This window comes from Cebus imitator, unplaced genomic scaffold (genome assembly GCF_001604975.1).
Source record: "Cebus imitator isolate Cc_AM_T3 unplaced genomic scaffold, Cebus_imitator-1.0 Scaffold131, whole genome shotgun sequence".
NCBI lineage: Eukaryota > Metazoa > Chordata > Mammalia > Primates > Cebidae > Cebus > Cebus imitator.
In genome coordinates this window covers 495,749-510,879 of record NW_016107446.1, presented here as the reverse complement: position 1 = coordinate 510,879, position 15,131 = coordinate 495,749, and the positions used below count along the sequence as shown (strand labels likewise).

Genomic DNA, 15,131 nt, shown 5'->3' with positions numbered 1-15,131 from the left:
GAGAAAGGGACCAGGAAGTGGAGTGCCACAAGGAAACTGAGCAGAGGGGATGGTCTCACTGCAAACCAGGCTCTCAACCACATGATTCAGCCGCACAACCTCAGCCTTTCTCGAGGGTACCTTGTGTGCCACTCGTGGATGAAGTTGTAGAGGGATTTTTAAAACCTACTTAAAATGGAATTAATACAAAAGTATGGGGAACAATGCAGGTGTTAGAACCAGACTGAACTTTTGAAAGTTGCTGTGGTATCTCATAGAACCTCCCTTACAAGCTTCTGGGGTTTCAGGAATTTTTGGCTTAGGATCCTACAGGGCTCTTCAGTCCATCTGGAATCAGACCCCATCTGGCTTCAAGTCCACATCCTTTGGACTGCGCCAGGCTACTTGTGGGTGCAGGTGTCTGGAGCCATCATTTCCCCAAGACACAGGGCTGAGGGCAGGAGGTCCATGCAGGGACCCCCACCCAGCCAGGTTTGGGTCTAACAGGTACGGGGGTGGGAGGGTCGAGCAGAGACTCCAGAGTCTTTCCAGCTGCCTTGGAGCTGGGAGGAAGCTTCCAGCACCACACACCATTACTCAGTTCTGCCTTATTCTTGGATCCTAGACCCTGGTCTCCACGTTCAAGTTCTTGCTCCCTGCTGCTCAGGTTTCTCGCTGCTGACTGCCTAGCACTGAGCCCTTGTGTGCTGAAACAGCCTCCCTGCTCATCTGCCCCAGCTGCCCACCTGCAGGGCAGTGCTGGCCCTTCTTGGAGATGACTCTAGAAGCTTGCTGGAAAGAACTCATCCTCCCCAGGGCTACCTGGCCGTCAGCCATGGCCTTCCAGGTCAGATGCTTCTTTGCTCAATTATGCCCATTTCTGACCCAGCAAACAAATCCTAAGTAGTTACAGAAATGCTCAAAACCCTCAGATGAGCAAACTTTCTCCTCAGTGTTTTTATCCAGTAGACCCAATGATTACCTCTGAGGTTAAATAGAAAAACTAGGGCATAGGAAGTGGAAAGTAAAGTAAGCAGCAGCAGGAATAGGGTGCAGAATTTCTCATTTGCGTTTGTCTGTCTCTCGTGGCTCTTCTGTTTTTCACTGTGTTTGGATCTCTGAGAATAAATTTTTCAAATTGCATGTTAATTACTGCATTTGTGGCTTCCGTAGTATCAGACACTTTCAGGAAATATTACAGTTATAATTTCTAGATTAATAAAACTGGAGACAAAATTGACCCAGTAGACATAATTTACTGTACTTTTCAGAAAGCTTCTGATAAGGCCCCTCCTAAATGGCTATTAAGGAAAATAACCATAAGGTAGAAAGCAAAGTCTTGTAAATTACAGCATCCGAAGGAGCTGAACCAAGTGAAGAGAATCACAGTGCCTGCTTATATTTTGTTGTTTACCTAAAATATGTGAGCAATTGGTAGTGAGGATTAAAAAAAAATACCCTTCGAGTTTCCATCAAGTTTTATTGGCTTTGAAATTGTCAGACCCTGTAGAGAAATAAATGTAGCAAAGGCTTTGAGGACTGCTCAGTACAAAAAGGTGCGGCTGTGTGTGAAGTATGGAAGACGCTTGAGGGAAAGGGCCAGTGAGAAAACACACACGCACACACACACGCGCACACACACACACATGCACACACACACACACACACACACACGTGCGCGCGCGCACACATGGTGAAGATGCCCCAGTCTGGGCTCGGAGGTCTGATTTATTTGGATTTTTTGTAAAGCTCTAGATAAAATCCCTCAGGAAAATAGTATAGTTAAGGGAAAGATGAGCACATGCACAGAAAAAAAAAGAGAGCACCAGGCCCAGAAATAGAAGAGGCAGCCCTACGGGAGACCTGGGAGCTCCCTGCTTATTCACACCTCTGTGGGTGCAGGGAGCAGGGCTGAGGCTGAATCTGCAGAACAACACAGGAGGAAGGCCAGCTCCCCTTAGCATGTCTACATTGTAGCGTCATTTATAATGATGTCTATGCAGATTTTTTGGACAGTCTGCTTTTTACCGAAATAGTGATGGTCTTGGTAAAGGAACTCTTAGTCTATCTGTGTTTTCTGAATTCTGTCATGCAGGGCACAGTCTGGCTACCAGATGACTCCATGGGGCGCCTGTGTCAGGAGGTGACAACATTGCTGAGGTGGACTAACCCCTTTTCTCACCCCATGGTGGATGCAGACCCAGCACTCGTGCAGCCTGCAGGGGAGAAAGAGGGAGCATGGCCTGAACTGTTAGGCCCAGACCAGCCACCCTTGGGCTGTGACCGGGAACCCTCCGGAACTCACCATCTTGTTTTTTTCACCTATAAATGGTGAAAATGGTTCTTGTCAACTCACAGGAATCACAGGAAAAAACTTAACCAATCCTTTCATAAAAGGATGTGGAAGCAGTTTTTAAAGTCAGACCTTTAGATTAAAGTGATATGTCAGTGTGGTCAATGCAGAAAAAGGCCATTCTATATAACATTCTTAATTTAATAGTGATAATGCCTAACATTTGCTGTGCACCAGGTACAACTTGCGTGCGATGTATATCTGATCCTGTTAAATCCGCACAGAGACTTTCACAAAACCCCACTGGACATGCAAGGACACTGAGGCACAGAGAGGCTGAAGAATGGGCCAAGCCCATGGAGCTGACCAGCAGAGTCAAGATCTTAAGCCCAACAGCGAGATTCTGGAGACCACCAGCTGACCCCCTCATCCTCCTGTGTTTACAACCTCCTGTAATTTCATACAATATGGTGTGTACATAGCTATGCCATGGAGCTAACGTGATTAAAGCATCTCCTTGGTACAAACCCCTTGGTGCACATTGCTTTTTTTTTTTTTTTCTGAGATGGAGTTTTGCTCTTGTCTCCCAGGCTGGAATACAGTGGCCCATCTCGCCTCACTGCAACCTCTGCCTACTGGGTTCAAGCAAGCCTCCTGCCTCAGCCTCCCAAGTAGCTGGGATTACAGGCACCCACCACCATGTCCTGCTCATTTTTTGTATTTTTAGTAGAGATGGGGTTTTGCCATGTTGGGCAGACTGGTCTCAAATTCCTGACCTCTAGTGGTCTGCCCACCTCGGTCTCCCAAAGTGCTGGGATTACAGGCATAAGCCACTGCGCCCAGCCACATCTTTTAATCACATTCAACTCAGTGAAGTCGGTGCAATCACCATCCTCATTGAAAACAATGCAGCAACCGTATAGGTAGTTCTGGTCCAAGATGTTTCTCTTCCTTAGGTAGGTCAACCATTGCCCTTGGCAGATACCCAGAGACTGCTTCTTTCACTTGTGCGGCCACACAACCCAGTGGTGGGTTTTGCCTTCTCTGCAGTCCAAAGAGCTGATCCAAGTAGCTCACTGCTCAGGACACTGGCCCAGGGTTTTTCAAGGTGACATCCAGACCCAGGGTGAGCACAAGAGGAAGCACAAGGGACCTGTAACTAGGGACCATCCTCACCATCAGAGTGTCTAAATCATCTTTGCCGACCTGTGTTTATTTTGTTTTCAGAAGAGTGTTAGCTGTAGCCCGGAGCACACCATTCAGTGACTTGGAGGGTTCTGAAATTCTTGCTTTATGTTTGTGTACATGAAAGTGGTATATATATAGTCGTCCATAAAACTTAATTCTGCAGAGCTGGCCTCTCCTTACACATTTGGTGTTTTCTGTGAATAAGCCTGCCATTCAATTCTAGTGAAATAACATGAATGCCCTTGGCCAACCCCTGAGTGGAATTGTACAGGCCTTGGTACAGGTAACCTCTCAAAGAGAGCTGTCCTCTTCAGTCTTCTCACTCATCTTCCATCCTCTCAATCTAAAGCATGAATCGGCCTGCCCTATTGGCTCACATCTGTAATCCCAGCACTTTGGGAGGGAGGCTGAGACCAGAAGATTGTTAAAGCTCAGAAGTTTCAAACTAGGCAGTTCGAGGGGGAACAAATCAGCCAGGCATGGTGACACACACTTGTAGTCCCGGCTACTTGCCAGGCTGAGGCGGGAGGATTGCTTGAGTCCAGGAGGTTGAGGCTTCAGCAAGCTGTGATCACACCACTGCACTCCAGCCTGGATGACAGAGTAAGACTTTGTCTCAAAATGAATGAATGAATGAATAATAAAGCACATGAATATCTCACAAGGCCACATCTTCACGAGTAAGATTATTAAGTGCTAAAATAACTCAGTTGCTTGAAAGCTGCAGCTTCTCACCAATTCTGCCACTAACGAAGTGAATAAGCCTGAGGGCGTCATCCTGGGGCAATGCAGTTGGCTGTCCGTGTCCCACCTGGAGGGCAGCAGGTATTCCCATGCTCTTGCTCTGTCCGTGATGGGCCCTCTTCATTGCCGGAGAAGATAACAAAATCATGGAGTTAGAAAGTATGCCTCATTCTGTCCCATCTTGTCACTTGACAGGTGAAGGGTGCCTGGCCCAGCGGTGTGCAGAAGGCTCAGGGTATCCCGATCAGGTCTCCCGGTCTCCATCTCCGGCACTGTGTCCAGCTCACATCATCAGGGGGTTTGATTGGAGCTCAGGTGTGCACTCGTGTCACCTGGTGGAAAAATTTTTCTGCGAATATTTCCGTTTATACCTCAAGAATGTTGCTTCTTCAGTGAGCTATCAGCCTAATGCGCTTTAGGCTGTGTCTAAATGATGTATTTCTTTAACCAAAAAGCAAAAACTCAGATAGCTTGTGCCATATTTCTGTATATTTAGAAACAGCTGGTTGATTGACTGGATTTTTAATTTTTCACAGGAATGTTTGATGTTGGGGAGACTGCGCCTTTAAAAATCCTCTGAGGAAAGAAGATTTCCATAAAAGTTTTCTCCCATAAATATTTTATGTTTCACTGGATTACTATGAACAGAAATTTGGTGATGGAAGGGATGCGCCTTCTCTCCCCCCACACCAACCAAAGGCCCCTTTCCAATCATGGCCAGGTTCTGCCACCTGGGAACTTGCCCACCTAAGCCCCTCTTCAGGATTCAGTTGCCTTCAAACCCCTCTGCCACGTTTTAGAATTACTCTTCCAATTGATTTGTGCTATCTGCTGCTGTGATTTTGAATAAACAAGCCCGAATATTTGGTCAAAATGCTTAAGTCACCTGAGTTACAAAAAATATAGCAAAACTGATTTCATGGCTTGTGCATAATAGACACCCAATACGTATTCATTAGGTATATATTCTATTAATATTAAATATTTATTAATTTTAATATACTAAAATATTAACATAATTACTGTATGTTATATAGTAATAAAATATTGATATAAATGAATGTATAATTAAGAATATAAAATATATTGAATTGAGTGATATCCCTCAGGGCTAATATATACGGGTAAGTAAAATGATTTGATTCAAAGAGCTACAAGACCCTGCATGGAAAGAGGAGCTAATATTTACTGAATATGCAGTAGGTGCTAGGAGTGGTGCTGGATGCTTCCTAAGTGATCTCATTTAATCTTCACAGAAACTCAGGGGATAGAGCCTACTTTCTCCAGTTTACCAATAGGAAGCCTCAAGCCTCAGACAGGTGAAGGAACTCGCTCAGGGCTGCACAGCTAGTAGCCAGAGAAGCTTGAAAGTTAAACTAGGGCCGCACGCAACGGCTCACGCCTGTCATCCCAACACTTTGGGAGGCCAAGGTGGGCAGATCACAAGGTCAGGCGTTCGAGACCAGCCTGACCAACATGGTGAAACCCAGTCTCTACTAAGAATACAAGAATTAGCCGGGCGTGGTGGTGTGCACCTGTAATCTCAGCTACATGGGAGGCTGAGGCAGGAGAATCACTTGAACCTGGGAGGTAGAGGTTGCAGTGAGCCAAAACCACACCACTGCACTCCAGCCTGGGTGACAGAGTGAGACTCCATCTTCAAAAAAAAAAAAAGAAAAGAAAAGAAAAGAAAGATAGTCTAGGCCAGTCTTGTTCCTTAGGCCATGACTTCACCCCTTTATGCTCCCTGGAACCTGTTCCTTTGTAGGGCTCCAGTAGTCATCCCTACTCTGCCTGGAAAATTCTACCACTGGGTGCACTCGGCAAGATTAGAAAGCAGAACTCCAAAAGTCCATGATGAACATGCACCCACGTGGACCGCCGTGGAACAGGTGAGGTGGGAACCTTTCTGCCTCTTTTACCTGAGTGTGGAGGAACATATCAGATGGGCTGACTATACCTTTGCATGCTTGCTAAGGCCCAGCAGCTTTGACATGATAGGACCCTCACCTCCCAGCATAATTGAGAAGCAGTGACTCAGGGGCCAGAAGACCCAGGAGAGCCAGAGAGAAGGAGGAGTGAATAACCCAGGTGTTTTTCACCAAACTCTTGTGTACTTGGAAGTATTCAGTGGGTGGCACTTTTTCTTGTGCACAGGAATGCTTGATGCCCCTTCTTCTCTCTGATCAGACGAAGGCTGCTCTTCGCACAGGTAGCTGGGCTAATGAAGTCGCTCTCCTCTGAGATGATGTTATTGTGGCCATAGAAAGGAAAGAGAATAAAGGAAGGATAAACCTAGGGTTGCAGAAAAGGTCGGGTTCTTGTCACACGACCAAGAAAGATCAGGCTCGTGGATACATAGAAGGGTGAGGAGCGGAATTTATTGGTAAAAAATGAAAAAGGAAAATCAATTCGGCAAAGTGAGATAGAGTCCTGCTAACATGCTTGGCACCTCACGGACTGAATCCCAGGTCCCCACCCAGGAACAGGAGAGGTCAGGCTCCTCCCCATTGCAAAGGGTGCAAACCTCCTGTAGCTGCACCCTATCTCCCAGTGTGCAGGCTGGTGGGAGATTCCCTGGGGAGCCCTTTTTACTTGGTTGTGTCACTTGGGACCTGAGAGTCCAGTGACAGTCAGCCACAGTAAGACATGGAGAGTTAAACCTCGGGGTCCCGAGCCCCAGGCTGGGGGAGGGGAGGCACTGTCATGTGCTGCCACCTCTCACCCAGGCAGGCCCCCCAGGTCCAATTTGTTCCTTGCCCTTTGGGTTATGATAAGCCAGTGAGCAAAAACAAAAACTTGTAAGAAAAGATTATTTAAAAATAGATTTGCTATATATCAGAAAGAGTTGTTAATTAGGCATGTTGAACTTCTTCCTCATGCCAGACTTTATAATGTTTATGAAAGTTGTAAACTGGTTCAAGTTAACAAGTGTTTGCCTGGCACTCGCCATGTGCCTTCTTGAATGATGCCAGGTAGGAACACGAAGAACAGTTACCTGACAATTTAACTAGGATGATGCCCCTTCCACTGTGGGTCTCAGGGTTGGACATTCTGTGTCATCTTAAAGAGGTGGCCCTTATCAGAGGGGAAGAGCAGGCTCCGGAGGGTTGGCCGCGCTGACCAGCTCCGGGACCTTGGGTGAGTTACTCAGTTCCTCCGACCTTCAGTTGTCCCATTTGTAAGGTATATAAACACAATTGAGACAGCCAGGTGGGAAGGGCTCCGTGGCAGAACCTGCAACCACCTGCACACCGGGAGGAAGGCGCGCTAGGGTGGAGCCTGGGGAAGTTCCGCATTTGCAGCCGGGAGAATCCTGGCCCCTCCTCCTCCTGGGTGGAACGTGGGATTCAATCTGTGAGGTGGGAAGCTGCTCTAGCAGAACCTTGGCTTTGCAGAGAGTCCCTGTTTCCCCTTTTGCTCTGTAAATTCCATTGTTCTCACCCTTCAAAGTGTCTACGAGCCTAATGTTTCACGGCCATGTGACGAGGGCTTGGCTCTTTACTGAACTAAAGAGAAAGTCCCGCAATACTCTTTTTTGCGAGTACATTTGAAGATGAGATCGCATCATTAATTCAGTAGCACAGCCTCTGGCTCCTAGTAGGCGCTCATCGACTACCTACAGCTAAGGAAGTCGGCCTTTTACTTGGAGTTCTCTGTGTGTGGCAGAGCAAGCCCTCAACACATTTGTGAGAGGCTGGGTTCTGCTTATTTTAAAAAGCATCATCAAGGTTTGATGAAAGGTTACAAGTAGGACGGCTGAAAACAAACATTTTCAGTCTTTGCAGTATCGATGCAAAAGGGTTTCCCTGCTTTTCAGTGGTGTGATTTGGGAAGCACTGACTAAAGTGTTTGGTTCGGGAGAGGGAGGGAGGTGGTGAAGGAGAAAAGAGGGAGGCCTCTTAGCCAGAATTTGCAGGTGTTAAATACAAACCCCAAATTGGTTACTGTGACTCCTGAGAGTGGGGAAGGAAGTGGGTGGGTGGACGGGTAGGGTAGGAGTGGCAAAATCAGGCCCGAAACCAAAGACTCCATATGATGCATCTTAACAGATACTCCCTCAAATTTCCTTCCTTCTCATGGGGGTGGGATTTACATAAGCATTTTCTTGAGTCCAGATAACAAAACCATGCCTTGAAAGACATTTCACTTTTTCTGCCCATAATCAAGGCTGGTACCTTCCAAGATTCAGAGATCCTTGATCAACAACAAAAAATGTCCTCACCAATTTCTGAAAGCCTTCCAAAGCATGGCAGAATGGAGAACAGGGAGATGGCAAACCCCACCACCAGCCTGGGGGTCCCAGCTGCCCTCCTCTCCAGAAATGTTTTCATCTCACCAGACAGCGCTTCACATGCACCCTATTCAAAACCCATTCTAGCTTCTCGATTTCTTGCACGACAGAAACTAATCTGTTAGACCTTTGTAGTAAACGGTAATAAACGTTAGCCCTTTAAAGAGCATTCACTGTTTGCCCCCCAAGAACCTGTAAAACTATGTCCATTTGGCACACACAGAGCAAGGCTGCCTGCAGAAAGAGCGCGGTGTGTGTTTTTCCGATGAAAGATGTCTTTTTAAAGCGCAGCATTGTTACTACAGTACTGGCACATTATGTCTGAGATGGATGCTCTCTTGAATGATAGCACTTCCTTATTGTTGGTGCCCACCCATCACTCTTCTGAAAAGCACGAGCTGTATAGCATTTGCTGTGTTCCTACAAAAGAAAAATTTTAGATGATTTAAATACCTAACTGCTCCTAATTGTTATTCAGAACAAAAGGTTGCACTTCTTAAGTGTTCCCCTCCTTTAGCACTGTTTTTAATACCTCCACTTAAAACTGAAAATAAAGATGCTTTTGCATGTGGATGGGTTGCTGTAAGTTCACGGACTGTGGACCATCCATCCTTGTGGCTGGGCGTGGGCTCGGGAGCTCATGCACAGCTTGCACCACCCTCCTGGGAATGCACCTGGGACTAGGCAAGGCCTTATGAGCCAGCATGCTTCAAGGCTCTCTAGAGGTCATAAATGAATGAGATTTTCTACCCAACCTTTAGAAATTTAAAGTTGTTTTGGCGGGTAAAACCACTCCATCCATGTGGCCCCTGCTCTGGGCTGGGGATAATGAAGAATTCCACATCTAAAATGATCCCACGCTGGTAGACACCAGGCTAAGTTTTAATTCCTCTTGGAAGAAAGTTTCCAAAGATCCTGCACTAGTCCACAATTCTTCCTTTAAGCTTTATCTACACAACTGAAGTCATGTCTTGATCCAATGATGGACATGTGTTGTAAGAAATGTGTCATTATGTCAGAGGTGTGTAAACCAGAGCAACTCCATCTTGAGTAGGGGCTGGGTAAAATGTGGCTGAAACCTACCGGGCTGCATTCCCAGACAGTTAAGGTGCTCTGAGTCAGAATGGGATGGGAGGTCGGCACACGATACAGGTCATGAAGACCTCGCTGATAAAACAGGTTGCAGTAAAGAAGCCGGCTAAAACCCACCAAAACCAAGACGGTGATGAGAGTGACCTCTGATTTTTTCACTGCTACACTCCCACCAGTGCCATGACAGTTTACAAATGCCATGGCAATGTCAGGAAGTTACCCTACCTGGTCTAAAAAGGGGAGGCATGAATAATCCATCCCTTATTTAGCAGGTAATCAAGAAACAACCATAAAAATGAGCAACTATACGAACTTGCCCTGAATTCTTTCTTGTGCGAGACCCAAGAACTCTCTCTTGGAATCTGGATCGAGACCCCTTTCCTGTAACAGCTATGTGATTTTCTTGCTGTGCTAACATCACAGAGTGGACTTACACAAACCTAGGTGGTATAGCCTGTTACACATCTTGGCTCTATGGAATGGCCTATTGCCCCTAGGCTGCAGACCTGTATAGCATGGGACTGTACTGAATAATGTAGGTAGTTGTAACACAAGGGTAACTATCTGTTTACCTACACTTATCTAAACACAGAAAAAGTACCATGAAAATATACTATAATCTTATACAAACACAGTTGTGTGTGTATCCTGGCATTGACCAAAATGCTGTTATGCAGCACATGACTGTGTTACCGGAAAGGGGTCCCGATCCAGACCCCAAGAGGGGGTTCCTGGACATTACGCAAGAAAGAATTCAGGGTGAGTCCTTAGAGTAAAGTGAAAGCAAGTTTATTAAGAAAGCAAAGGAACAAAAGAATGGCTACTTCATAGTCAGAGCAGCCTGGTGGGCTGCTGGTTGCCCATTTTTGTGGTTATTTCTTGATTATATGCTAAACAAGGGGTCGATCATTCATGAGTTTTCCAGGAGAGGGGTGAGTAATTCCCAGAACTGAGGGTTTCTTCCCTTTTTACACCATATAGAGTAACTTCCTTAGGTGGCCATGGCATTTGTAAACTGTCATGGTGCTGATGGGAGTGTCTTTTGGCATGAACGCATTATAATTAGCATATAGCGGGCAGTGAGGAGAGCCAGAGGTCACTTTCATCAGCATCTTGGTTTTAGCAGGTTTTGACTGGCTTCTTTACGGCATCATTTTATCAGCAAGGTCTTTGTGACCTGTACCTTGTGCCGAGCTCCTATCTCATCCTGTGACCTAGATTGTTTAACTTCCTGGGAATGCAGCAATGTAGGTCTCAGCCTTATTTGACTCAGCCCCTATTCAAGATGGAGTTGCTCTGGTTCAAACACCTCTGACAACTGTATATACCATTAGTAGCAGGAAGGAAAGACGGCAGACTTTCTTCAGTCATGTAAGCTGTAGTGTTCACACACACACACACACACACACACAACACTTCGATTGATTACACAGCTGAGAGTCTGCTACCATTTAGATCACTGGACAGACATTTTTCAGTAACATAAGAGTTTAACCTAAAATCCTTATGCTTAATGTTAAGTCAATTTCCTCCTTCCTACCCTAGTGAAGGATGGACCGTCACATTTTTTTGTCACAGATTGGGATATGTGTCCTGCATTTTGTGTAAAAATGCTGCCCTTCTGCCCTTTGCCCATCCCACCAAACAGGTCTCAGTGCACACTGAGTGTGTGACGAGCCATACCACACACTTCGAGTGACTCCATTTTCAGTGATCCCATGCCTCCACGTTCCCCATGAAACAACCTCTCCTTCTCTCATTATTGTCCCTTGGAGCACCTAGGTTTTCCAAAACAGGAGTCCCTCCCCAGTGAGAGGATCACAAAGAGTTCCAGCCTGCAAGCCCAATGCATCCCACAATGGAGCTTGGTCCTTCTGCCACAATACAGGACTACATGACCGGCTGCTGTCGGCCCTTCTGAGTCAGAGAAGAGTCCTTGTAAGATTACAACACTACGCCCTTTGTGGGTTTTTTTAGGGCTAGAGGGCTTTGCCTAATTCGGCTGAGACATGGGTGCCCTGCAATTATCCTCGTTAGCTGCAGTGCCAGATGTGTTGAAGTGGAGCAGTGCGTTCTGGCTTCCTCAGAAAAACAGCTTCCAGGTTTCTTCTTGAGTTGGCTTGAGGGTCACAGAGAAGCTTTTCTTAAGTTGATGTACAGCCATTAGTTGGATGCCTAGGGAGACCACAACGGTCCCCTGGGGTGGCCATGTGAGCCCAGCCTCCGTAGAGAGTCAGTGCAGGGCTGTGGGAAGGGCTCCTCTGCCAGCAGCTCCAGTTCCACAAGTTCTCATCCTCCTTCTGACCAGACATCCTCTGCCGCTGGGTGCTTCCAACCTCTGGTATTACCCTGTGTTTGTTTTCAAAAGGCTTCTTTTGATACCACCCCTGGATAAATGTGTTTTGAATCCCACCACTACTCCAAAGTAATTCCGAATTCTTGTCACATTTTATCCGGTGGAGTCACACTCTTCCCTGTCACCCCTTCCACAGTCCACTCTAGGGATCACGCCAGATTGGTGTCATCTGTAACTTCATGAGTATGATCTCTATCCTCATCAGTCCCTACAGACAAGAGCAATTCTACCTCATCTGCAGCAATTTGAAAGGGACCACTGGGAACTCACCTAGGGAAGTGAGAGTTGCAGAAACATTCTTTTCCATCTTCCTCCCATTTCCTGCCCTTTCCCACTTCTGTCCATAAGCTACAGGCAAACTCAATCATTCGGCGAAGGGATCTCTCCAGGAACCAGGCTCCCTACCATCCCAAGGACATGCTGACTTCCCACCAGTGAAGGAGCCTTTACAAACATCCCCCCGCTCCTTCCCTCTATCACCTCCCAGCATTCAGAACCATAATGATATTCATTCCGGGTGTTTGCAACTTTAGAACACAACATGCTGATTTTTTGACATTAAACACACCAATGGCTATGTGAGAGTTTTAGAAATATGTTTCCCCCTCTGTACTGGGAGTAGGGAATTGCTTTTGTTAGTCTCCCAGATGCTAAAAGAAGAGAAATGGGCTGAGAACAGTGCGCTGGACAGAGTCCAAAGCTGCTGTGTAATCTCTCTGACTTTTCCTTGGCCAGCTCCTCCACGTGTGATAGCATATTATGCACACAGCTCCCACAGAGGAAGACCTGCCGGATTCAGCCCTAATGAGAGACCAACCTGTGTACATGGCCAATTTGAAGAAGAGGGGGGGAAAAGCCAAAACTGTAATTGTGTGGCTTCTATTCCCCAAAGTGAATCCAGGGTCTTAGGCTGTTTCATGAAGCCCCAAAGCCAAGGCTGCGATCTGCCTTGGGGAGGGGTGCAGCTCACACATGATGCTGTGCTGCTGCGTTACCCACCAGGACGACTCTGCCCCGCTAATGGCCCTGGGCACTTGGAGTGGGCTTCTTCCTGAACACAGATCAGGAATGCAGGCTCCTTTTCTGCAGTACTTCTCCTTAATCCCTGCAACTCTCCATAGGCAAGACTAGCTTTCCACAAGGAGGTGTTCATCTCCTCTCTCTGCCAGGGGCTTGCCTTGCAAACTGCTGTGGGAATGACTTTTCCCCTAGGACCTATCTAGGTGCAGAACTACATTTAGATGGCTACTATTTTCTCGTATTCAATATTCCTCTTACTACCACCTGCCATTTTCACCTGTTGTTCTGGTATTCAATTCTAATCCTCATACTCTTTGTAAAGCTCCCACTTTGCTCTGTAATATTTCTAAGTTCTTTCTAGAGGAAGAAAGTTAAATTAAAATTTAAAGAGGAAAGAAAATAATCATGTGGGAAGGTGTACATAACTCTCGAAACAGAGTGTGCATTTGTTTCTGAATTCAGATTTCAAGTGTTTTAGTCACACAGTGTCAGATATGAAGATGATAGAATTCATGGATTACTCTGACCATCAATGTTTGAGATCTTAAAAGTCAGGACAGCTTTTAATTCCAATATCCACTCTATGGAGAGCCTAGGTGAGGCTGAAGGAAGAAAAACACAGTTTAAAATATCCAGATTTTCTTGCCAACCAGAAAGATTTTCCAATCAGAAAGCTGATTTTGTCAGGCCAATACCTAAAATTTGAAACCCAGAGAGAACTTGAAAAACATACAAACAACCTTTCCCTTTGAAACACTCTGTATATATTTTTAGAAACCTGTTCTTTAACAGTACATTTTATCTGCTGTAATAATCTTTTAGTGAGTCAATAACTCTGCCAACTAGGCAATGAGCAAAATAACAACTTGATCTATCATTTTCTTTCAAGTCCACGTTTTACCTATCCTTCTTTCTTTGTTTTCAAAGAGAGAAGAAAAGAAGAGCAACCAAGAGCTGCAGTGGGGTGGGAAGAGGGATAATCATTCAGTGACAGATATCTGGGTATGAGCGTTGTACCGCCCATGTCCAAGGCCAGGGGACTGTTCTCACCACCTTCCTAGGTGTTCATGTAGTGAACACCTCAAGCTGCAGGGAAGCACGTTGGTTCCCCTGAACCACATGGAACCTTCCCTCGCCATTATTTAAAACTTTAGTCACGATTATTTTCCTGAGTTTAGGTAAATTTGTTGGTTTTATAGATACACCTATGGCTATGTCTAATGAAAATCAAGACAATCTGTTGAAAAGCCAATTCAAAAGAATACATATGTGTGGGGGGGTGGGGAGGGAAACGGAGGCAGAGAGACAGCCGCAGAGAGAGAGGACAGAAAGAGAGAGGACACTTTGAACCTCTATGTAACCATTGAATAAGAAAAAAGATTAGGATGGGTGTGGGGCTCGTGCCTGTAATCCCAATGTTTTGGGAGGCTGAGACAAGAGGATTGCTTGAGGCCAGGTTATCAAGAACAGCCTGGGCAACACAGTGATACCCCCACGTCTACAAAAAATATATTTTTTAATTAGGTGAGTGTGGTGCTGTACACCTGTAGTCCCAGTCACTCAGTGGGTGAAGATGGGAGGATTGCTTGAGTACAGGAGTTCAAAGCCACACTGAGCCGTGATTACACCACTCCCTCCAGTCTGGACAACAGAGAGAGACAGACAGACAGAAAGAAAGAAAGAAAGAGAGAGAGAGAGAGAGAGAGAGAGAGAGAGACAAAGAAAGAAAGAAAAGAAGGAAAGAAAGAGAGAAAGAAGAAAATGAAGGAAAGAAGGAAGGAAGGAAGGAAGGAGGAAGGAAGGAAGGGAGGAAGGAAGGAAACGATAAAGAAAAAAGTATATATATGAATAAAACAAGGTTATATATGAAATAAACTGCATGTTATTCATCCCTCTAAGGGTCTAAAGCCTATAAGAAATAATATGTTTAGGCCAGGCACAGTGGCTCACATCTGTAATCCCAGCACTCTGGGAGACTGAGGAGGGGGGATCACGAGGTCAGGAGATCGAGACCATCCTGGCCAACATGCTGAAACCCTGTCCCTTCTAAAAATAGAAAAATTAGCTGGGCGTGGTGGCACGTGCCTGTGGTCCCAGCTACTCGGGAGGCTGAGGCTGGAGAATTGCTTGAACCTGAGAGGCAGAGGTTGCAGTGACCCGAGATC

General features: G+C 46.0%; 1 protein-coding gene across 2 annotated transcripts in view; it reads right to left on the bottom strand.

The window, feature by feature from the left end:
- The window catches only part of LOC119473083, a 60,312-nt gene that overhangs the window by 16,289 nt on the left and 28,892 nt on the right, over positions 1-15,131 (bottom strand). Inside the window, exon 2 of one of the 2 annotated variants that reach the window (XM_037742960.1) lies at positions 4,131-4,322. The exons of the other annotated variant lie outside the window; for it this stretch is intronic. The gene's annotated coding sequence lies outside the window, so the exon portion shown is untranslated. Of the gene's footprint in view, positions 1-4,130; positions 4,323-15,131 lie in introns of those variants that run through there. 2 annotated transcript variants of the gene reach the window in all.